The following is a 26797-nucleotide window of genomic DNA, read 5'->3' as shown; positions in this document are numbered from 1 at the left end:
TTACAGGATATAGATATCAATTTATTTAAAATGCTTTCTAAAATAAATTGGAATGCACTGTACTATAATTTAAGTGTGCTTCTGTGTGGTTACTCAGGAAGCTGTTAATAAAAGAAAGAAAAAAAAAGTAATTTTAGTGATACCTGCGGGGAAATCTAGAATAGTGGTCATTCATATTAAATTTATATCAACTTTATGAGGTTTTTGTCATCTTGACACATTTATGGAGCTGTTAAATTTTTGCTGCCTGGGGGATATAATGTACTTGATGTGACCCCACTTATTAAATCGGGACCACGCAAGTAACATTGATGACATGTCATTCAAGAATGAAACAGAGACAAATCTTCTCTAGATCTAGAGGAGGGACGTATTTGACAGAGAAATAAGTAGGGAAATAGATATTATGATCTATATCAAAAAGATACTTGAAAAGGGAAAGAATGAGAAATATGCAGGCTTTTAACCTGATATCTCTCAAACCTTCTCCTGGGATTGTTCATGGGTGATAAAACAAGGCATGACTCATGCTACGATAGTCTAAAAGACCTTCCATTGTCCTAACATTACACCTGGTTGGACAGACAGATATACAGGATTTGGTATACGTTTCAAATTTCTGTACTAATGTACTTTATAGAAGCTATATTTTTTATAGATATGCAAGTGAGTATGTGTTTTATTGAGTTCATATATCGTCAGTGTGTTGTCTTCACTGCCTCAGAATTTCCATGATCATTAAGTTGAATCAAATCCAGTTTAAATACAAACCTTTTTTAAGCCTAATTTATTTATGTTGGAATCAGAACCAATAATCAAAAAATGTCAGCATACACTGTAGTTCAGAGGGATCAAATTTAGAATAATTCTATGTAAGATAATTCTATGTAGAATAATTCTATGTAGAACAATTCTATGTAGAACAATTCTAAATTAGAATTCCATATCATTCATCAGGAAGATTTCAAGCTCATCAGTAAACAATTCATCATAAAGGAAATGCTTCTACATCCGTTAGCTTTGTATTTTATTCTTCACAATCACTCACTGAAAAACATTAAGTCATTTTCAAAAAATGAATGTGTTCATATTCATACCTTCATATCATCTAGAACACATGGTATTTTTGGCTTAAAGTTTGAGTAAGAAGGGAACACTTCAACTTTAAATATATATTTAAGACATTTTGGTTAGATTTAAATTAATAGCAATACAAACACTTTTGCTGTCAGCAATTTCTTGTTGTATAATAAAAGTGAATAGCTATATTTGAAATTTTACAGGGATTGTTTTCACCAATTCATTTCTTTCTTCTGTGGCAGAGCACATTCTTCTGATAGCAAAATGCTCTGTTTCACAGCCAAAATATTTCTATTTTTACTAGGCACTAACTGCACTGTCATGCACATATTGCTGAAATTCAGTAGGAAACTGGTTATATAGCTTTTTAGGTTCACTTAGGGAAATTTAATGGTAAATATTTCCATTTCTAAACATAGTACTATATCATAGCCATGCAGACTTGTAATTTGTGTTTTACAATGTCCAAAGTCCTTCTATATGTTTTGTTTTATGTAAAGCTACCAATACCCTAGTGGTTCTCTGATTTTAATATTGTGAACTCATTAACCTTGCCATAGTGTCAAAGAAGTTTTACAAGAATGTGTGTTCTGCCAAGCATTCATTGAAATTTTTTTCTGTCTAAATGAAAAGTATGTTGAGTATAACCTTTTCTTTAGTATTTGATTACTTTAGTTTTCTACGTGAAGAAATTCAATGACATTTGAGAACATATATGGGAGTTAATAAAAGTTTTTGTGTGTTGAAGGCTAGAGGATCCACCTTTTCTTATTCTTTCCACTTCGCTTATTGTCATTACTGTTCTTAATGCATAGAAGTGCTCACAAATGATGAAGCCTGAATGATGACTTGTTCCACAAAGGCACGCTGTATCATGTAGGCAATAGGTAACTCTCCAAAAATTCTGGAGCGTCCCTATGGGTCATGCACCTTAAATCTTAAAGAGGTAAGTACATTTCAGCTATTAAAAAAAAAAAAAACACAACAAAAAAACAACCAAACAAAAAGAAACTCTAGTAAATATTTCAGAGCTAGGTATGTCTTAGGTCTTCCAACTAGTGATATTTAATAAAATTCTGAGTGTTGTACAAAGTACATATAGTGTCTCTGCGCAGAAGATAACCAGCTATGACTAATTGCAAAGTAGCCACAAGGTTTTCTCATGAGAGAAAATTTTTTATGCTAGACAGGCAACTTCCACAAATCTAGTTTAATCCACGAATCTTCTTGACAGATTGTAAATTATAGCATCCAGAATTTTTCATCAGGAAGATGAATGAATGAATGAAGCTGAAAACAAAAGTATTAATATTATAACGCGAAAGATATACATCGAGTCACGTACCATATATTATATATAGTACTGAATTTTATTTTTTCCATTTATGTAGCTATGTTAAAAACTTAGAAGCGTACTTAAGAGCACCAGTGAATATAATTTTTGTATTAAAGCTATTTTTACTATGTCTTCAATGCTTATTTTATTTATAAATATAATGTCAGCAATTTAATTTAGCTACTTTTATTTTTATGCTGCTAGTGGGGTTTTTTGGTTGTTCTTTCAAAGGATGTGTTGCAAGCTGATTTAAAAGAGTATCCCTATATAACTTTGGGATTAGTTTATGAGTACAATATAAGAATTTTTAATGAAAGTTGAACAATACGTATTTTTACAACTAAAAATAGAATATGTGTCGAAAGAAAAGTTTTCTACATATGCATCCCTCTGCTTAGGAAAAGGTGGTCTTCATTACAAAGGCTCCTCTATTATTTTTTCAGAATAATCACAATTTCAAGAACTATTCTGCTCTTGGCCACATGTATTTCATATTGGTCAGTAATGAAGGAATAGGTAGCACAAACCAGCATAAAATTATTTTTAAAAACCCCAGAAGAACTGTGTTAAAATTATAACATGTTAACATATTGCTTAGTACTGTAGACAGAGCAGTTACTTTGTACTTATGACTTACTCTAGTTTTTTAAAAAAAAATACTGTCTTTAATATTCTATTTCTGGGATATTAGTATCAAATATTTTAGAAAATAAGGCAAATAATTTAAATTTTACTTGCTTGGTCCTACCTGTTTGGCAAATGAGCCCTTCGTGTTTTCAGCTATTGTGAGAACAGCCCAGTCAGGCTTGGAGAATGGCTTCAGGAGTGCAACTTTCAACTACAATAAGCATCCCCAGTTGCTGCCCTCTGTCATCTTAGCACACCAAGTTCTCTCCACATACAGATCCAGTACAGGATGTACGTCAATATTGGAAAGTGGACCTTGGTTTAAAAAAAAAAAAAAGAAAAAAGTAAGTCATTCAGAGGCATGCTGGCCGTTTCCTTATTTATCTTCTTCATTCCATGCTTTCCTACATTCATTAATAAATATAATTTTTTACCACTAAATGGGCTTAGTTACAGTCTTATTGTTGTAGTTTTTGCAATAGCTAAGCAGAACATAAAATATACTTAGGAGAAATAATATATTTATTACAAAAATGCAAGTCACTGAAAAAAACTAAACTGCAGGCATTTTAAGGCATGCATATCACACATAGGAATGTCAGATATACTACCTCTAAAATATATTACTGTCTTACTAAAGACTATTATGTCAGTAATATGCAGAAGTACTTTATTGACTGCAATAGGTGTATCTGAAAGAGGCTTCTATCCTATGTGGTAAAAGGTGTCTTTTATAGCTCAATATTAGGAAGAAAATAGCTTTTAAGTTTAGATTCATCTAGAGGAGTAGTTTCTCTTCAACTGTTGACTCCATACCTGACTTAGAAAACGTCATTGGAATTTGGGCTTGGAATTTGGGTGTATGGGGTGACTATGTTAACATGCCAAAGAATTCTTATGAGATATTGAAAAATGACTGTTCTGAGCAAAAGAAAACTGGAGCAACTTTTTTCTATTACCTGATCTTTTGACAACTATATCAATAAGAGCTTCTAGTTTCAAGACTCACACAAGGTTCCAGCTATAAGTAAGTTTATCTGTTAGTTATTTCAATTTTTTCCAGTCTGTGCTCCTACTATTTATAAAAAGCCAGTCAGACAAGATGAGCTTTCTCACTAAGGTAGATAAAGTATTTCATTACAATTTCCATTATCATAGAAATAGAGAAAAATCATTCTGAACTGAAAACTATGTAAAAATATTTAAAACAAATATAAATTGCAGGAATTGAAATATTTAGTTCATTCATCCTGTTTGGGTCTATTTTTAAAAGCAATGCTTTGAAATCTGCTTGTGGTTTTTAAATAAGCTGTTCTGTCAAGGTATCCTTCATCAGCACGATGTTTTATTTCAGCTACTCACCTGTCTTCTCATTCATTTGGTTACTAAGGGGAAATAGGTATTGAGCTATTTGAGGGGGAAAATAATCTCTTCAGGAAGAAGAAGGAAAGCTGCAAATGCATTAACTTTTATAATACCCTCTTGGTATCTATGACAAATACACGATAAATGAGTTATTGTAGTGGACTGTTCAACTGCTAAGCAAAGGAGCATCACGACCATTTTAGGTGAAATAGTGCAAGATAGGAAACAGATTTTTATCTCTTGGATATTGAAGAATCAACAAATAACCAGTAAAGATTAATGTAAAAGAAAAAGAAAACTAAAAGAAAAAACTTCTAGTGGAGGGCAAGAGACAACAGCTAATAGAATTGTATGAAATTCAAGAGAGAGAATCCTACTTTTGTGCATTTGAAGCTACATATGAGTCCTACAAAATATGTCTTCATATTCCAGAATTCCTTTCAAGCAACAAGCAAGTTTTTATCTGCAAAAGTTAAACGCTTTTGTTCATTGCGCTACTAAAAATATGCTTAAGGACTAGTGCCATACTGGAGCTCTTAATTGACATCTTAAGCCAGAAAAGTGCTGTACTGTGTGTGAAACAGAAGAATTGAAGAAGTACATGCAGTGATTTTCCTCCCTTTTTGCTTGGTTTTAAGCAAAAAACACATATATAGCATTGATCTCATGGTAAATGAAGGAAATAGCCTAAGTGCAATCACAGTATTATGTCAAAATTGCTACAGTCCATTACAGGCCATTCATTCTGGTGAATGAACTACAAAACCCGTTACATAACTGGTATTTTTTTGCTTCTGCCAATTAATGCCAAGAAGTGTAATTTTACTGAGTGCCTATTGGAAATGTTAAATAGTGACAAGCCTTTGAGCATTCAGAATCAGTTTTGGATGCTCATCACCTTACTGAGTGTCTTTGCAGATTCATTTTCTATCTAATTCTGGAATTGTGTCATATTTAGGAACATCATCTTGTCCTTAAATTAGAGTGATGTGATTCTGGAGCAGTTGGGTGAATTGATGTACTCAGTGTATATCAGGTTTAGATCTTGATCTGGTTCCCAAGTGAGTAAAAGGAGAACTTCTTTAGAACTTCATCATTCAAGACCAGAGATAGTGTCTCAGTAGAGAATGAGGTTCAGCCCCACAGGTGTTTCTTTGTCATCTAGTCAGAATGCCTTTATACTTTTAGTTGGAGAAAAGTTAATCCATGTGTTTGTCAATGTGTAGAGAGAAAATCTTTTAAGATCTCATGTTGAAAAGAAAAAAGAACATGAATATGCACTTGTTCTTTTCCCAAGCAATAATACTGTTCAGCAAGAAATGATATTTCAAACCAGTCTGTCAAATTTACAATACATCAAAATGTGTAAAAAAAAAAAAAAAAGTGAACTGCAAGGTGATTCTTATGCAGCATTTGAAATTCAAAGAAAGATCACTTCTACCGTGCTACTCAAAGATTTGCATGTGTGTAAATGCATGTTTAAATTACAACAGGCATATTAAATTACAAACACAGAAAAGCAAGAAAACAAATATCACAAAGAGTTTAGAGAACACAGGCATAAGGGACTGCAAAAAGAAATTTTTTTAACTGTTCATTAGTTGGTGTTCTCACATTGTCATGCAAAAATATTTATTTTAAGGGAACACTGGCAAAGAAAAGCTCATCACATTTTTTTTTTTCCACATGAAATACTAACTGAAATCCAAAGCAAATAAGGTTAATGAAGGCTCATAAAAGTGGAAATTCCCTTTTCCAGGACATTTTTCTAGGTTATACTTTATTCCAGTGAGTTTCAAATGACAAGTTTGTCCAATACACTTTAGACATTAAGCTAAAGGTTTCTAACTGTTAAAAAATTTCTTTGTGAGGTTTTGGTAAAAGTTGACCAATAAGCTGTCCCTGAAAATGAACAAGCACTGTTTCTTTGTCCTGAAAGAAGGAAGGAGTTATCTGTTCTCTTCATCCCTGACGGAAGGAGGACAAATTATAGACTATGTCAATGTGAACTTGGGGCTTGTTTCTGTCCTGCCTCTGGTTCCGATTCGTAAAGTAGAACTCGAAATTTAGATCTTGCACACAAGACCTCGCTTTCCAGGCACCATGCTGCCTAAAGATACTTTCTCTGCCACTACGGTGCAGGAAGCACAAATTGTAGTATTTCTCCAGTTCTGTATTTGCTTGGCACTGTACCTTAGGCAGTAAAGCAGGCTGGTAGTTCAACAGCCCATATAATTCCTGAATACATGAGCTTGGCACAAGTAGCTCTAACAATACAGTAGAGTGGCACATTTCTGTCAAAAAAAATGAGTTCAGGACATACATGAAGTAATTGCTTTTAAGTTTCGTAGAAGCCTACAGAGACACCCACAGTAGCATACGTAAAACATATTAAATCCCTTTGGAAATGCCAGCCACACTGATGACTGACAGTCCAGTGTGTTATAAAAGTCATCGTTCATTATACGAGATTTCACTGTGGATTTGGCCATTGAGTCTTGGAGTCTGTGGAGCTGTACATCCAGTCCTCCCATAGAGTGCTCTCTGCTCCTTCTCCTCTTTCATCTGAATTGCTTGGTGTAACTGGTTCAACAATGGTATGATTATTTAAATCCCAGGAGCAATGATATAGAATTGAAAAGAAAACAAGCGAGTAAACAAATTATGAGTAACAGGTGATGATCTAGTTCATGGTGTGCTGAGGCAAGAGGACACCCTATCCTGCCTGTGCAGGTAAGGTGGTATGACCAGGTCAGGGGCTGTCTGTTCTCTCAGAAATACACAAAATACTTTCAGTCCTTCCACTGTGACAGTAGAGGAGTGATGCATGCTGGAGGTAAAAGATTCTGACAACTAAAGAGTGGCTGCACAAGGTCAGCCCAGGAGAAACTCTCTAGCCAAGCATTCCACCTCTGGCAGGGATGAGAAAAGGATGCCTCGGCAAAGGCAGGAGACTATCCTGAATTCCCAAGCATACTTCTTTCTGACCCACAATAATTTGCATCTCAGGTAGACATTAAGCTAAGCTATTTTCTCCGCTTTTAAAAGGTCCTTACATTGTCCAACTGTTTTTTTAACCCATATAAGATATTAGTGTCTACAACATCTTACAGCAAGACGTTCCATAGATAAACATCATGAGGTAAAAAAAAATCATGTGTTTTCCATCTGAATTCTTGCTTAATTTGATCTTCCCTACCTCTTGGAAAAGACTATGAATTATTGTTTTCCTGTTACCTTTTCCTAATAACATATAGAATCCCATCTTTTTTCTTACCATCTCTTCCAGACTGAAGAATCACAGTCTTAAGCCACACCAGTTGCTTTTCTCTGGGCTGTTCCCAGTTCTTCCATAAACTTACTGAGTTGTAATCAGACTGCATACAATATTCAGGACACCAGTGCATCATGCATTTCCATGACAGCATGACAATATTTTCTATTTTATTCTTTTCCTTATTGCTTCTTGCATTCGATTCATTTCTTTCACTGCTACTGAGCTTTGAGCCGATATAGTGAAAACCCCAAGACACCACTCCTGAGAAAGCATAGAGTCCATTGTTTCATAGGTGAGACTCAGATTCTTTTTTTCCATATACATCACTGTATCTTTCTACACCTAATTTTATCTACCATTTTATGGTACAATTGCTGTCTCTTTTTTTTCCCCTGAAACTGTTCACAGTTCACTCCTATCATCGCTATCCTGAATAACCTTATGTTATGAAGCTTCGTTCCTCACCTTCACAGACAAGTTGTGAATATATCGAACAAAGCAGGTACTAGTACAGATCCTGAAGTATTCTCTGCTGAAAGCCGCTCGTTCTTTTTTCTGGGTTTTTTTTTGACCTTGAATTCATCCTTGCAGAACCTTCCCTTCTTAGCTGGAAGAGGAACCTTCTCGAATGCCTTAGAAATACACAATTTAGGTCTTCCTTTTCCATATTCTACTTCATAATCCAGAGATTTGGATGTTCTGTTTTCCTGATGAGCCCCAAAGAAAGCTTATGTTGAGATAAATAGAGAAGTATTGTCCTCTGTGATCATGACTTGCCAATGAAGAGTGTACAGAGTAAAACTAATGTAGATTTAGTTACTCCTAAAATAACATCTTTTATTTCTGAGATATTCAACCATTTGCAAAGCATGTAGTAGTGCAGCCTGTATATGGTTCCTTTCATTATCCTCCCTTTACAATTTTACTTAGGATTCCAGCCAGGAAGTAACAAGTGGAGCCCATTTGCCCTTAGTAGTTATATATCATAAGATATGCCAGAATGCTGACCAAAATGATATGTGTTCTACTTAATGTATTACGTTTTGTGCTTAAAAGTAAAAAGATTTATTGATAAAATTATCTTGCCAGTGTTTGAAGTTGAATTCCTTCTCACTCATTCATTCTGTTCTTTGTGCATACTTAGCATTTGCAACTCAAAGGATAAACCCAAATTTTACCCTCAATTTACACTGTGTTGAATCCAATGTGTAATGGACTGAATCCAGCATGTGAAAAAAACAAGTAAAGTTATCTTTCTTAGAAATTGAATACCTGTGATTATATGCTACTCTCTTTAAGGATGGCTGAGGAAACATATTCTAAATTTCACTAACAAAACAAAGGGTTTTTTTCTTTTTTTTTCAGATTTGAAGAGGGACAACTTCTTTGTGAGACTGATTTACAGTACTCTGAAAGCCATTATTTGCATCCCATTGGTAATTACTTTTGATTATTATGTGTACGTATGTTTTAATAAGAACTACCTTTTGAAATCAGCGCCTCCTTAGACCTAATCTAGGAATAAAGCCATAATACTAAGTTTATGATATCTTAGTGTGTTGCTATGGAAGTGATATTAGCAATATTAGAAATCCAGTACTGTGGGCTGTGTAGCAGTAGAATGTAATAGAAACGGAGAGTGTGCATGCGGTAGAAGAAGCTTTCATTTAAACATAGATATCTTTGAGTCTTTGGAAAACCATGAGAGAAAAAGAGGACAGAACATCAAAGGCAAGTAAGTATATTTAGATATTACAGTTTATCTTGATGAAGATGTCTAAAACGTAAGAGCATAACGTTCTTAATTGTCGAACAATATGTTTTGAAAAAATAAATTTAAAGGTTAAAATTACTGTACTTGAAATAATATTCTTATTAAGAAAAAATAAAATCAGGAGGATTTTTTAGTGTTTGTTGTTGTAGTCCTAGTCTTATTTTTCTTTCATGTTTTCTTAATTTTTTTCATTTCTTGTCTTTACTTTTTATTCTGATTCTGTAATGGGAAACAGATCAAGCAGATGGTAGCAACCTAGTCCTGTTCCTTTTTAGCTGTGATTATTTCTAGTGACTATTAAGGATGCCTGGCTCCGTCTTAGGCCCTTGTACAGTGAGCTTGTTGATATTGAGTGATTCTTGCATAGCTCTATAACATATATTTATGTGCAATTTAAAGTATAAAATTATCAGTTGAAGTTTGTTACAATGTGCTTAGATGCATGGAAAGATGAAAGATTGAAAAACGGATCAATAAAGTCATTACTAGATGGAAAATGCTATGAAAACATATCGGTGATGTACGATTAAACTAAAGAACAAAAATCATATACAATCTCTGGTTCCAGCTTTTGACAGGAAACATGAGCCTTTAGGCATAAATGACTGTGAATGGCAAAATGCAGCTGCTGCCTTCATTTGAATAGCCTAAGGAAGACAGGAGAGCAATCAAAACATGCCCCAGCAATAAGCAATCATTTCAGAGCTTTAGCTGACTTAAAAAGCAATAGCAAGTTAGACCCTGAAGAGTACTAGACAGGATCCTGTGATGTGACATTGCCAACCCCTTTGGAGGAGACACAGTGAATAAAGGAATATTCATGAGAAAAGGGACTTTCCATAGGAATTAAGCAGCTGCAGAACCCGCAGTCTCTGCATGAAGTATCACATACGTTCCAGTTTCTGCAGCTGCCCTTCAGCCTCTTTTCAGCTGCTGAAACACTCGCCTTTGCCTCCCTCTTTCTGATCCTAATGAACGCTCCCCAACAGCAGCTCAGGGCTGTTTTCTTGTTCTGCAGCAATCAGATGCTGTGCTAATAAAATCAGTTCTCAGGTGCACTGTTTCCATTTACTGCTCCTTTTTTTCTTCTTTCTTTTATTTTGCTAAGAACTTAAAAAGTGAGAGCACACTGATTACGCTAAGAATATGCTGGAGCTGTATATCTGTGCACAGTAACTATCACAAATAAATGTCTGTTGTGAGTACAGTTTAAATACAACTGTGGTTTAAGGAGGAAAGAGATTCCAAAGGAGGTGCAAATCGGAGATGGCATGTCTTCACAGCCTAGTGCAGTGCCATTTTTTAAGATCCGTGGAGGTGATAATAGCACAAGTCTAGAAACAATGCGAGCCTATTAGCAACACAATGTCCCAGCTAAAAGCTCATTTTAGAGGCAGTCTTGATCAGCAAGAGATCTAAGGTCGGTATTGTGCTGCCCGGTGTATTTTGCTGAAATGCCTACAGCTAAATTTAACCTTACTGACATCAAATAAAGCATCTGGGGGGAAGCAAGAACAGGTAAACCAGTGTAAAATATTAAAATAAATTATCTATGTCTTCAGAGGAGCATCTTTTGTTGACCTAGCTCCAGATTTTCCTGCTTTACATAGCTCCATTTCTCTTCATTCACCATCTCCCTTTTATTGCATTCCATAATTGCCAGAAACAAATGAAATCCAAAAATTCTGTAGAGAAAAACAAGTTAAGCACCCCCAGCTGTTCTCAGCAGCATGAGAGGCTGCTCCATTAATTCCGATATGTATGTGCACAGGCCTCAAGCACAGCCTTGTCCCAGCAACTGCTAGAAGTGCAGAATTATTGCTTATAATAAATCATTGTGAGCCAATCGGAGCACTGGATACCCTGGTGTTCTGACACATGCTGTATTTGTGAGAACAGCATTTCCAAATGTTAAAAAACTATGGCACAACTTCATTTTATTATTGTCTTTGTTGAACTTCCTTTTGGTTTCTGTCATCTTAATGTTATTCTTAAAAAAAAAAAAAAGAAAATAAAGAAGAAACAATTTGGTTGCTAGTGTAAAGAATTTAAATTCCTCATAGAAATGTAGTGCCATTGTATAGCTTTGCTTACACAAAGCAAAATTTAACACAAGATCTATATTTAATTCTGAAAGTTTAAACTGTGCCTGTGTCACCATTCAGATGTTTGTTGGTGCCTGCAAATGAGTTTCTATGAAGCTGAAAAAGAAAATAATGCTGTAAAGCAGAAATTGCTGAATTGACACTAAAGATTGTATTTGTGTTGTCCAAGCAGAAAAATAAATAATTATCTCCAAGTCTTCTTGAAAGATACAGTCATCAGTCATATGGCACATTCTTTTTTTTCCGTAACAGATCTTTTCACAACAGCTAATGGAGTGATCTGCTTAAAATTTCTTGAAACAGTACGGCCAATATCTATATCAGGTACTATGTCGCACTCGGAGATCATAAGTAAGGAGCTTTTCAGATGCATCCAGAGACTTATATAAATGTAAGAAATACACCAATTCTAACTGATTTGGATTCACTTAAGGTGAATTGAAGTCTTGTTTATAAAATGTCTCATTTTTAATTAAGTAAATGTCCTTGCAATCTTTTGCACTATTTATCTATGTCAATTTAAATAACACCTTAATTTGATAGGAAGACATGAAGGTATGAAAAGGTGATTTGGTTTGGTTTTAAAAGAAAACTGAAAACCTACTTCTGTTTGTTTACCTTATTCCACCCTGCTGTCAGCATCTAAGTTAAAACAGCTCCAGTTCCTTTAGCTGCAGCGAGAAAAATTCAACTAGTGCTTGCAAGTGGCTTTCAAATTGATACTGATATTTAGCAGCACGTTTCACTGCACAATCAACTGGACGCTTGAGTTGTAACTCACCCCAACCCCACCGTCTGCACAAAGGAGCAAGGTTTTAGTGAGCTCACTTATTTAAATGGCAACACAAGCAAGTGCCTATGCACTGCCTTCCAGCTGAAACCTGCTGGTGAGGATACGGATAATGCTGATCAGCGGAGAGTTCTCCAGTGTTAGGACAGGTGTCAGACTTGTCTGACAATCACCTGTATACACTGTGCGGTGGGAAGCCAAAGTGTATCATACAGGTAATGAAACATTGGAGCTTACTGGTCTACATGGTCCAGTAACGAAGTGAGGCTGGGAGACAGTGAACACAGTACTGTTTTGGGACTAAATAAGCCTGCCTGTGTGTGGTTATTGCTAAAGAACATTCCAAACTGTGCTTGTAATTTAAACCCTTACAAAACTCTCCATACATAAAATCCGAGTATTGCTCAGTGTATGGACAATTTCTGCACAGTGGAGGAATCCACATTGATAACATTTCTCTCAAGATACACGCCTTAGTAAATGCAGCCTGCTAAATAAACAGGCAACTTAAGATAGTTTGGGAAGAAATACAAAATAATGCTAGAGAAATGTGATTGTTAGTATCTCTTAATAAAAACAAATTTTGAGTAATATAACAAAAACGTTGGGTGATAGAAATGCCCTTGGAATTTGAATGTATGTGGAAAAAATGTATATGCTTTCAGGTGAAGACAAAGCACATTCCTATATAAAGCTTATACAATATCTTATGAGTGATGTACCTTAGACTGTAAAAGTTATGTGTTAAAGTATCAAAATTGGAACTATGGAATAACAGCACTAAGATCAGGAAGTAATAATTATGCAGTTTATTTGACAGTTCATTGCTTTGTAGAGAGAGACAATGTAGATATCTACTGATTAAACGAACACTTTGTGGATAATTGTCCAAAAAAGAAAGCAAGCTTGAAAGTACATGGAAATTACCTGCGTCATTTCCATTAAGTATATGCATGGTGCTAAACTTCTAGAAAAGCATTGTGGGAGAGATAACCTATAGATGCTTAGCAAGATTCTTTATAAGAACACATAAATTAAAAAGAAAATTTCACTGTATGTCTGTCTGAATGTTCATGCAGAAAAGAAAAAACAAGTGCATATTTACAGTGTACGTTTTAAGTATGATTTTTTTTAAAAAAACAACCAGCCCCTTTCCACCATAACTTGATCTTTATTTCTTTGCTGGCTGTAGACTAGCTAGAAAAAGACCAAAGGAGAGATTTGCACAAATACCTTTGCAAACCCATATGATGTAATGGATATAACAGAAGTGTGAAAATTAGCATGTTTCTTAACTGGATGAATAAGACTTAGAAAATATATAATTTATAGTTCCAAAGTGTTTAAAACGTTTGTTTCTGTAACACTAGTCTTTTGATAGCAAAAAATCATCCAAGTGAAAAACCTCTGCCTCACTTGCTCTTAATCTCGAATAGTTTTCACCGTGGAAAAATCACAGAATAAGTCTGGATGTGATGCAGATGAAATGTAGTGAAATAAATCTCTGTGCAGTGGATGCAGTTGTCAGAGCAACCACACTGTGGAACTGCTTTGATGAGAATCAGAGTAGTTTAGTTTAACCCCTGTGTTACTAATTTTTTTAATTGCTTTAGTCACAGGTTTATTTTCTCAAACTAAGCAGTGTTGGCAACCAACAATCCAAGGGGGTGAAAAAAAAAAAAAGATCAAGCCAGTGTTAATTCAAAAACATTGTAGCTAGAAGTTAGTGCCCAGCACTGTAAATCTGGAGACTGAAGCAAAATTTCTCTCTCCTCAATTTAACATGAGCTTAATTGTAGTTTGTGATTAATCTTTAATTCCTTGGCAGTTCTACAGCTGACTACATATGACCTTGATTTGACTTTGGTGAGCTCATGAGATTCCCTATCTGGAAACGAGGTGTCATTTTTCTGCTTAAAATGGATGCTGTGGGACTTAATTAATTGGGCTTTTTTTGCTTGTAAGTAGCATGAGGATCTTGTAGCAACACAGCCTATAAACAGGCAAAGCAGATAAAATCTTTGTGAGTATTTTAATGGAGAAATCACAGGACAAATTATTTAGTTTTGGATTTTAATTTTGGATATGCACTAGACTGCAAGTCATGCATTGCCAGAATTATTTTGATACTCTTAAAAAAAAAATTTCTTCTTCAAGAACAATGGTGAAAATACAGGGAATTTTCTTCTGCACTTATGTTAGGAAGCTTTCTTTATCTTGATAAGGTTTTATCTGGATGTTGTAAGGAGGCTGGAGAGGAGAATACTTTTCTCATGCAAACTGTTAAATGCTAGCACTGCCATACTGTCCCATAATAGGATTATTATTGTCGTTATTATTAGTATTATTAGCTTAGCTCTGATGATTTTCATTATACCTTTTTGATTGTACTTTGTTTATATAGTTGTGACCTCAATTTTTATATGTTTTTATACATATGCAATGAATATATTCATTTGATTTAAACTATTTAACAATTGCTCAGAACTCTGAATTTGTTCATTGCTAGCACAATGTTTCTACCAAATCATTTTTTTTTTTTAATAAAATTGAAAAGGTCAAGTTTATTCTATCATATCCTAGGTTAACAGATACTGAGTTTGAGTTAGCACATCATTGCATGGAAATGTAAATGTTTGTTGTGCATACAGTTTTAACAGTTTAAAGAAAAGTTAGTCTACTATTGAATTTCCTCATGTGAATTAGATTACATTACTGCAATGCTTTGAAAATACTTCATCAATTCAAAATGAAGTTCCACTTTAAGTTTCCACGTCCTGTAATGCATTCAGCCTAGAAAAACAAAATGTTTTATAATAGCTGTACTGAATCATAGTTGGATTTTAGTTTTAGTATTGGCCAGATAATTATGGCCTCAAGATGTTGATCTACATTTACTTTTGTCCCATTACTCCAGAGGACAGCTTCCTCATCCATTTGTCTCTACCCTGAAAGTCCTTTTTGTTACTCTCCTTTCTTCTAGCAATACTGATGAACTCAGTCACTAAAGTCTATGCATTTCTCAGTTCCCCAGTATACGAGTGTTTGAGAGGTACACTAAATAGCAGGCAAGATATTCTGGGATGCATGTCGTGTCATGCACCTCCTAATTGGTTGCTGTTACTGCATCTCTACGATACATCCTCCGCTTATTACACTGTCTGTCCTCTCCGCACCACACGGTTGACTATGTCTCAAATCCAGGCATAAAATACCTTTTCTCTTCAGCACTCACTCTTTTTCTGATATGCTGCTTCACGTTAACCTTGGCTGATATTGCATCATTCTGACGACGGTTGCTTGTCATCGTCCTGCTGGGAAGGATGTTTCCTGTGCTGAAACGCTGTGTGCAGATATGTGATGCATCTGTACAAAAAACCAAAAGCCTAGTATCTTCCTTCTCCATCTCTCCTTGATTCCCACACTACAGCAGATTTTATGAACTTCCCTTTGATAGTGGCTGTGGTCTTCAGGAACCTAAACCCAAATACGGGACCAATTATGTATATGATGGTTTTGCTCTTTTTTTTTTTTTTTTTTAACCTCTGAAGTGTCTGGTGCTTTTAGGAAATCAAACAATGCACAGGCTTAAATGCTTTTATAACAAAGCAGCATCAAGATCCTAATTTTCACCTTAAGGGTAAAATTTTTATATTAATTTAAACCCTTTTGGTTAAATATCAAAGTTATAAAGGGAGTTCTGTTTGAAAACATACCTCTCCCTTTTTTCCTCCACAAATAGGATCTGTTAGTAGGCTTATGCTAGGACACATGAACTCTGTGCCCATCAGTTCAAGCTGAATTATATTAAAGCTATTTAATTCTGAGTAGATAGAATTCTTTTCATTTTTTGTTGAATTTTTTGGTAGTTAGTTGGTGTCACGTTATTTCTGGTTAAAGCTGTGGTTTCTTCTCTGCTATGCAACATACTCCTACGGACAGTGTAATTTACTGCATTAATTTAAGTAAAGCTTTAGCTGAGTTCTGAAGCTGATCAATATTTTCTAGTTATAGGAATCTCTGTAGGTAAGCTGTTAAATATTACACTGTTACCAGAGGTTGAGTTGGAATATATACTAGTTAAGTGTTGTAGAGTATGATCGTTTTTACCAGTATTTGCTATTCTCTCTATATATCTTTCATGATTTTAACTTTTTCAAATCAAGTACGAGTTGTTTTTATCATGAATAGATGTCTTTTCGTCAATCTAGAGGAAAATATGAAGCTATTTAGGTTAATTTGTGGAGGTTTGACCTTGGCTTAAGTAGGAAACTCATATTCATTAGATTTAGGAAAGGTAATAAATTGATTGGAAGGCTTAGACTGTATCATTTATCTTACATCATGACTTTTAACAGTTAGGCTATGATTCTAATCAAAAAATGCCACTTTGGATTTTAAATCTATTTTTATCACCCAGAACATCTCATCTGTCAATATTTGATTAGAGGTCTTTGCTGCTTGAGACAGCTTTTCTCTGTCTGACAGATAATCTGAAGCTCTGAGACCATCGATTGAAGCTTCATCTCTAGGAGAAAAAAAAATAAAAAAAAAAAAGGAGAGCTCGGAGATAATTTTTGATTACACTTCAACCTGTGACTTCTGCCTTGAGCCCAATAGAAAGGCTGAATCTTCCTGTCTTATCACAGCAAAGACAGACTACTCCAGTATTGATTTAGACAGAGAAGTTCAAATAAGTTCCAGCTTGATTATTTCTTCATAACCTCTCATCTAAGTTTAAGGGAAACTATCCTTTTTTTTTTTTTTTTTTCTTTTCAGCCTCACTTTTTCTCCTTTTAATTTTCAGTGCAGTAGAATATAAGTCACCAGTCCAACACAGGCATTTGATATGCCTGTCCACAGTGCTACACATAGCATAAGAAGGTTTCTGTTCAAGCACTGCCTGAGGTAATTACTTCATTACAATACAGTAACTATCCTGAAGATGAAAAAGAGGCTAAAATTTCAGTATAAGATACATGTAAAATCAGAAACAGAGAAATTGGTTGTTGTTGGAGAACCTGAAAGGTCTTTCACACCTACCTGCTATAGTGACAAGTGCTTGTCTAATTTGTTCATAAATATGTCTTTTACCTATATGAAAAAAAATACTGCATTTAATGTTTTCAAACATTCAGTTCAGTTCACAAATCTGTATTTGATAGTAAGTAACACAAGAATATTTTCCCCACATAGCAATTTTGAGTGCTGAAAATCAGACATTTATTTAGATATGTACCTACTGTAAATACAGGGGTAGATTTCTATCTTTAGTTATTCAAGTAAACTTTTTATCAAAATGCATAGTTTACATGTATTTCTTACTCTTCCTAGAAGGATAGCTTGTGAATTCTTCCTTCTACTGACACTCTTGGATCCTGGATAAGGTAAATCCAGAGCCAAACAGGCAGATGTTACCATGTATTAGATGTGCATATTTTGTATTTTTATATTCATATCTCCTGTGTTGAAATTTGACAGTATTCTAGGTTTGAAGTTAGATTTTATGTCAAACAAAGAAGTGTTAGTGAAACACTAAAAGGAAGGTGAAACATAGAAAGAGACAAGCTTTTTGTCTGGTGTTAGAAGAAAAAAGTATTGATATTTAGCTAAAATAATCAGGAATAGGAGTGGGTATCTGAGATTGCAAGTCATCCAAAGATGCCAGAGTCAAACTTATTGAATCCAAACATACTTGAAAACAAGAAATACAATCACGAAAAATTTGCTAGAAAATTTTTACAAAGAACTCAACTCTCTTGACATTCACATTCACAGCTAAGAAATTGAATATAAAATGTAGATAACTGGAAGCCAACATAAGACTCAACAGGAACGTTCTTGAATTTAGCTGTAAGGTTAGAACAGTGATAAGGACCTTTAGTAATGAGTGTCCAAACAAATGTACATCAGAGATACTCACAATTATTGGGTAATTCATATCTAACTAAGCTCTCCTTTGGGTTTCTCGGCTAATGACCTGATTAATTTTGACTTGCAGCTTTCTCAGTTACGTATTTTCCTTTTATATGTCTGTTTTTGAAGCAAATTCACAGTATGAGCAGAGAGTAGTGATTTGCACACATCGCAGAGATGCTATCATCTACCTTGACTGGAATGTTTCTTAATCATGCTTGAGAAATGCAGTATTTTATCTGAGCCTTCCTTGCAGATTTAAGTTTAGATTAATCTACTCTGTCAAAAGCCTTGGAAAAGAATTAATAGCTTAGATTTGCTGATGAGAATGTGCAACTACTGTTGGTTTTAACCAAACTTCATGTTGAGTCTGGAGATTTTTGAAGGTTGAAGCTCAAAGCGCTGAGCAAGGAGGATGATCGTGCTCAGATTCCTGCAGTTTCAAAAGCTGCCAGCTGAAAAGTAATGGGCGACTTTACCGTTAACTCGGTAACGTTGAGATGTGAAATAACATTTAATGGCGGTCTGTATTTCCCAGTTCCCTGAAGAAAAGGATCTTGGGTATTATGGTGGCAATTATGAGTATAGCAGTAAGAAAAGGTAAAAGCAACAGAAGAAACAAAATTAAGAGAACCTCTCCTTCCTCTGAAGAGAAGGGAATATGTTTATGGCGACACATATGCACAAAACTTTCTCTGAGCCTAGATTTAAAAGATAAACAGAATTTCTACAGAGGAAAAAATATATTTAATTCACTTTCATTACTGCAGGAGTGAAAATGTCATTTTAGGTGACATACTGAATCTACTGCATATTTAATTTCTAACAACTATAACAATAAACAGTATTATTTAACAAGGTAACAAAGTTAACAAAATTGTTATATTTGCATCAGTCTTTTATACTGTGTTAAAATATGGGCGAAAATGCAGCATTTAAATAAAGATCAAAGATCTTCCAACTATTACGCTCTGGAGAGCAGGTAGAAGAATAAAAGTCAGTTCTCTTTCTATATACTAGAAAATTCCATCCCGGAGGAAAGCGAGTTGGATTGGGATACTTTTTTCTGTCTTTTCGTTTGTTCATTGATGTGTCACACATCAGTTGTGAACTTCAGAAAGGAACTAACATGTAGATTGTTAATCATTCAATCCACCTTCACATTATAAAAATGCTCAAGGCATTTTTTTTTCATTTGCTTTTCCTGAAGAGATTCAAAGGCTTGAAATTGGATTGGATTCAAGAGATGAGCTTGAATTTCTTTTTGCTTTTCTCTCATTCCATTTGAGTTGTATCATCCTCTTTGTACTCCAGAATTCCAACAATGTCTTTCATTGCTTTTCTATGGCAAACATCTCTGCTTTATTTGTTTCAAAAATACTTATTTTCAGATGACCTTGCAAGATGAGAAGGTGACATCCTGTCATATACTGTCATACATGGAGATTAAGGTCAAAATACCATTCAGTTTGGTTGACAAAGTGAGCAACCCATGACCTGCTTTCCAGACTATTTAGCGTTGCAAATAGCTCATGTTACAGTAGTTCGAAGCAAACCCCCTGCTGACTTCTGTTGCAGATGTTACTATTCAGTATGTCTGCATATAAGGATCATAGGTCAGAAACCAGGTGATCACTAATTATGTGTCCATATTCAATGACCATCCATGAAAAGCCTATTTTAAATGTCTTGTTAATTAGCACATAGGAATTCAGTAGCTAACGGAAGATTGTTTAGTTCTCTTGGTTTTTATTCAGCTGCTTTAATTCCGAGCCTGGTTTTTGTGATGGTTTTATAATCCCAGATTTATTCTAGGGAAGCTGAGGTTGGGGAAAGAAGTAAGAATGAAGAACTGACACTGAGGAGACAGGTTCCTATTATCAGTGCTAATAAGCAGACTTGGATCTTTCACAGTCCTCAGACGCTTCCAGGAGAGTAGCTGGTGGCCTCAGTTTGAAGCATTCTTAGTATAAATGAAATTTATTAATTACAGTAAAGCTGTCTTTTTTGAGCACATGAAGATAGTATTTTTAAAAACAGATTATTTGAGCAGACTTTCACAGACATGGGGAGCTCATGTCCCTAGAAGAACATTCGTTGCTATATTTTAGCTGCCTCTTTTGAAAGCAAAGACTTTCTATAGATTTCCAATTAATAGCTGATGAGAATCAATCATCAATAAGAACTTATTTTAATATTAGGGAACAATACGCTTTCTCTAAATTGTTTTTGATAAAATGAAGACAAAAAAAAAGATTAAAGTAATCTTCGATGGAAAATGTCAGCTTTAATGATTTGTGATGGGTTGATGTACAGGGATTCTGATGGCAGGAGAGGGGATTTGCTCCCTATGACTTCCCTGGTTTTGGAACCAGGTTAGATCTGGTTCTGGCCACCAGATCAGAGTCCCATCCCCCTTGGCGTTGAGCCAATCGGCACCTCTGCGAATTGCCCTATTTAGGCTGAGACAAAGGAACTGGAAAAGGTGCTTTGCCCAGGAGTGAGGAGAGAAGGGAAGAGGGCACTGCACCCGCTCCCCGGCTCCCGGCCAGGGGCTTCCCACGCTGGGCCAGCGCCACACGCTGAGGATGGCGGCGGCAGAGCCGCTGGGGGAACTTGGGGAGCATCCCACTGCCGGAGTGCCCGCTGGCCTGAGTTCACCCAGAGAGGGCTAACATCTGAGAGAAACGGCCACACAGACACCAGGTCAGTGACGATGGAAGGGGACGAGGTGTGCTGGAGCTGAGTTTCCCCTGCAACCGGTGGCGAGACGGCAGGTGGCCCCCCTGCAGCCAGGACAGACTCGGTAGAGTAGAGACCCACTCACAGCCCGTGGAGAAGGTGATGTTGAAGAAGAGATGCCTGAGCCTGAGGATGGTCATGAAGCATGGGACACACAACAAGGTAGAGACGCATCTAAAGTCTGTGTGACGACCCACACTGGAGCAAGTGGCAACAACTCCCTAAGAATCCGTTGCTGTGGTAAAGCCCACACTGGAGCAATCTGATGGGGAAGGATTGCATCCTGTGGGTAGGGCTCACTCTGGAGAAGCCTGTGGATTTTTCCTTGTGAGTAGGGGATCCTTGTGAGCAAGGGAAAAAGGATGTAGGGACTCCTCCTCCTTTAAGAAAAGCAGCGGTAGTAACAACATGGGATGAAATAACCTGCACCGCCCCCTCCCTATTCCCTGTTCCCCTGCGCCGCTGTGGGAGGAGGTAGAGCCAGGAAGAAAAGGAAAGGGGGGGAGGTGTTTTTTTAAGATCCGGCTTTGTTTCTTTTATCCTCTCAAGTAACTGGTTTTGTTTGTCTTTATCCTTTTAAGTAACTGTTAATAAATTGCTTTGCTTTAAGAAAGCCGAATCTGCTTTGCCCGGGACCGTGGTTGGTGGGTGCTCCTTCTCTGTTCTTGTCTCGACCCTCAGTCCTTTTATTATGTTTTTCTCCTCTCCACTTCACTGGGGAAGGAGTGAGAGAGCGACTGTGTGGGGTTTAGTTGCCGGATCGGCCTAAACCACAACATGATTCTATTTGGTCCAAATATAGGCAATTAAAACCATTGCCAAAAAATAAATACTAGGAAACTCCAAAGGTGGTACTCACAGTTCCACAGTTCTGATATTCAATGACAGAAGTTAAAAGAAGAGTTTTTTTGTATCTCTCCTCTTTCAGCAAAATACACTGTGCTCTGAAACCCCTGAAGTGAGCTGAAAACCTGTCACTGGTTCTAACTGGGCTTTGAACAAAGCCCATAATGAAGCTTCAAAATATTTTTACAAGATTTTTCATCAGAACAGACATTTTTCATTCTCTATAGCATACAGTTAGAAAGAGCTTTGCTGAAATGACGTTTGCAATAGTTCCTTTTTATTCCAAAACATCTTGTCAATCAGTTCAGTTCTTTGACATAGTATTTATAATATCATTAAGGCAACTGGCCAGTAAAGTTTCTTTATACTTGTCTCAACAGATGGGTTGTTGGAGGCCCCGTCTCACAAATGTTAATCTCTTTTATCTAGTTATTTGAAACTTTGATTATTCAATTAAGTTCTCCCCTGTTTCTTTGAGTGAAGATGTGTATATGCACATCCATATTTATGTATGAATAAATGTTTTAGTGTATACACACACACATATATACATATATGGCACAAACATATATATACATATATATCAAAATGAACCAAAATGTTTCTGGTTTTGATTTCTGTGTTCAAGAAAAGAGCTGTCACTATGTAGTAGCTGCTCAAAGCTAATCAGATAGGAAAACTCTTAATTTCACTATTCTTGTGTGCAAAGATATGTTGACAGAAAGTCGGGAGGCTTTTGTATCATTGAATAACACTGTTTTAATTTAAAAGTAAAGAAATATGCCAATTATATGACAGACTGACAGGACACAAACCATTTAAGGAAACGTCTATCAGGTATGCTTATGGATTTAGCTTCCAAGAAGACAATGCAGCTAGGAATGTAATACTTTGATGATTATATGAGTCCAGCTTTAAGAAATCATATTCTGATACTCTTATGCTTTTAGAAGACTCTTAATCCAATGTTATTTTTTTCATATCTTAATAAATAAATCCCTTAGAACTTTCCAGATAAGTATAAAGCTTCCTTACTTTTCATTTTAAATCATGCTATAAAACTTAATTTATTTCTTTTATCAACTGGTCAAAAAATTCCAAGAAAAACGTATTATTCATTATTTATTTCTACTGTGTATCATTATCTACTTAATACTGGGGGAGTTTTGCACAGTAAATAACCATAGAGACTGATAAAACTCTCGAAGTTTTAAGTCTCTGCATTGCTCGTAATGCTGTCATCTTTGATATTTGTAGGAAAATGCTAACATGTTTCCTCAAACTCAGTGCTTCCTTTTTACTTGCCTAAAATTAGATAGTCGGAATTTACAAGGTATCTCCTGTGTGTGAGAACTGACTTTTTTTGAAATCTCAGAAACGTGGACCTTTCTAGAAATACCTTGCTATGCTCATTTAAATCAAAGGTATAAAGTACAGTTAAGGGTCCTTGGGAGTTTCCCTGGACAACCGAAAGCTAGAAAATATAAATTATATTGAACATCAAGAAACTGAAATACATGTACAGAAACAAAGCGAAAGTCTATAGAGCTTCCCTTTTACTACTTTATGTTCATTTAAAATGATAAATAATTATCTCCTCATCTTTTAAAACTGATGAAACCATAAATTCCCTGTATTATATTGATGCATTGGAGATTCCAGTCTCTTGAACAAGCATACTCATTCTCTTTTTATATTTGCATGTTTGAATGTCTGACAGAATGTGAGTAAACAGTAAAGAAAGTAAATCAGGCTAGTTGAGCTTTGGTCATTTCCTATTCCTGGCACTATATAGACTGTATTTTCCCGGAGTTCAAGTTCATTTTCCACATCTGTGGATGGGAGAATCTTATTTCAGACACCTTGTGAAGAAGCAGTCTTAATATATTACTTCAAAAGGGGAAACTTGGGTTGAAATAGATTACTGTGTAGATTATACTCTAGATCCTTGTATATCACTTCCGCCTCATTTGAATTTCCAGGTTTAGGAACAACTTCCTTCTGAATCTAGTACTGAACTTATTGTCACCATGAGTAGTTATGCGTCTCATGAGAGAATTGGACACTTCAACAGAAATATAAAAGGAAGCTGTTTGGAAAACGCAGTGTTTATTCTTTCATCTTATTTAAAGGAAAAATGATTTTGTTTTGGGTTTTTTTTCTGATATATTGATGCGATTTAATGCCAATAGTTGGATGTTAGGAGCTCTCTATTTGTATATCTTAATAGTTAGTAACAAAAAGGAGTATGTTAATTTTATATTTTTTAAAACTCTGGAAATGCATACAGTGAAAAGTACCCAGAAAAAACAATCATTTAGTCAGAAACACTCGTAAATCTCCAAAATATGTTAATGGTTTTACAAGTAAAAGAGTTTATAGTTTCATGTACAAAAGAAATCTGTGGATATTTTTAGTCTTTTTTTTTTTTTTTTGATATCTGCTGAAACTCACTCTAAATTTGACCAAGTTTTCTCTACAGTATGTAGTTGTCAGCCAAAACCAAAACTGTTAATTTTTTAATATGTTTGGTTTTAATACTTATCACTCAAAATCTTCTATTTAGTTTAGATATTTGACCCTTAGGATGACATTTTGTTTTCACTCTGTATTAGGTTTAAGACTGTACAATGCATTCCAAACAAAATCAATGAATCCCAGAAAGAAATATATGAGAAGACTGCTCAAGAAACATTTGCATTTGGTTCTGAGGTTTGTAGATAAACATTCTGTAAGTTTGGATAAAATGAATATATCTTCATTAAATACTATTTTTGTGCAGTGAAGTGGAGATCTTTCCATTAAAATTGTATTGCATACATCAGTCCTTAGTTGCTATTATAGAAAATGTGAAGTTTCTATACTCTAAACTGCTTTAAAGACAGTGTGAGCAGCACCTTTTTCAATACGTGCCTGTGCAAATTGAGGAAACCAATGGTAACATTTTTGCATTTGAAAGTAACACAGCTGCAGTTCTGATGTTGTGGTTGAAAGATGACAAAAGATGTATAGTAGGACTAGATCAATGACTAATATTTTTTATTCATGAGCTTCATTGTTTTCTTTGCTCTGGCTAATCCACTCAGTGTCATTCTTGACTTCTCTCTATTCTCCTTTGCAGCTCAGTAAGCCCTCTTTCCATTTTATCATCAAAATCCATCCTTTCTTCCTTTCTGTTCATATCCTTGTAGACAAGTTGTCCCTTCTTCCTTTGTATTTAAAATTTGAATACTTGGTACGTCTTTTTCTCTTACGCATATCTCTTTCTGTTCAACTGGGCTTTTTTGCCTTCATATCTCTTGCAGAATCAAATTCAAGCCCTTTGCCATGTTTTTTAATAAAGGTTCTTGCCTTATATGTCTAAACTAATAACTGCCTCTTTATCTTCTCTTCACATTACTGGTTTGTTTTCCATTGCTGCTCTTCTTGCTTCCTGTGATGTGAATAGTCATTCTATTATATCCTCTTATTACAACATCTTTCTGAAAATACTTGCTTTGAGAAAACACCTTACTCCTTTTTTTTTTCCAAAATTTCCAGTTGTATTTCTGCAGCAAAGGTCTCTGAAAGCTGTAGAGGATAGTATTTCTTATTAGCAGTGATACTGATAAGTTAGCATGCCAAAATGAAGAGTAAGTTTTGTGGCTCAAGACTGACTGAACTGGTAACATGGGTTCAGGTTCTCTGATCCTGCTTTGGTTGTTTTCCCTGACCTGCTACATTAGTTTTACAACTTCAGTTGTTTCAGATGCAATGATTTACAAAACACAGAACATCAGCTGCCAAAAAAATGACAGAGAGAAATGACCAATGTCCCTTTTTAGTAGAGAGGCTTGCTTTTTCTTTTTTTCCTTTTACCTTACTCTTTCAGGCATAAATTATCCTGTAGTATATTAAATGAGTATGCTGTTGGTCTCTAGATTTTAATCAGTAATGAAGACTAAGAGTAAAAAGCCCTGATCTGAAACAAAGCCTAAATGATCCTTTCTACTAAAAGACATATTAAAGGAAACAGGAGAAATCTAATAAATGAAATCGCTCCCATCTTCATCCTTGAAATGCCTAGCCTTAGATATGGTGAGCTCTGCAAAGCATCAGTATTCATACCAGAGTAAACTGAATTAATGGTGCTGGAAAATGAATTATATCATAGCATAGATTTTGTTTTTTTCTACTGCAGCCTTTTTCAAAGAGAAAATGAAAATTCATGAACTTTCTTCTATGAGCTATTTTCTTTTTTATAGTATTTAACTTCACTAGGCCATTATTGTGCTTGTCATTTCTGATGGATAAAATATTCCTACAGTAGCTGTACAACAACATAATTAAACGTGTCTCCTACTTTTGATGGATAAATTGCTGAAAACATTTATATAGTGGAACCACTGCATTAGCCATCATTTCTTTGTCTGGTGTATTGCACTAGAGAACCTTGCTCTTCTATATATATTGTAACACAAAATGGTGGGGAGGGAAATGACAATCAGGATGAAATAGCTTATAGGAGTCTTTTTAGTTTGGACAATAGAGGTTTCTTGGGGAGTGGTGGTAAAACATTGTTTAGGAAGTTAAAGGTCTGTTTTCAGTTTGCTTGAAAGGAAGTTAATCTATTAAACATAAAATTTGCATATGTGATTTCAGCATGCTAAAATTTGAGATTTTCCTTTCTCAGGGAATTGTAAATATAGCTGTTAGTTTTAACCTTGCAAATTCAACTATAGGAGTTTGGTGTTGAATGAACACCAAACCTTCCAGCTGAAACAACTATGTGGGTTTGCTTCACATTCAACCTGAATTCTTTAAGAATTTTATTGCACGACTCTCAGTGGGATCACAAATCCCAGCTAGTCTGTATCTTCTTTCATGCTCTCACTTATATGAAGCACAGCGATAGTTCAGTAAGTGGGGAGACTGTAACTGGATTGAACATCTTACCAAC

The sequence above is a fragment of the Tauraco erythrolophus genome, chromosome 5 (genome assembly GCF_009769465.1).
Source record: "Tauraco erythrolophus isolate bTauEry1 chromosome 5, bTauEry1.pri, whole genome shotgun sequence".
Lineage (NCBI taxonomy): Eukaryota > Metazoa > Chordata > Aves > Musophagiformes > Musophagidae > Tauraco > Tauraco erythrolophus.
This window is presented reverse-complemented; position numbering follows the sequence as displayed.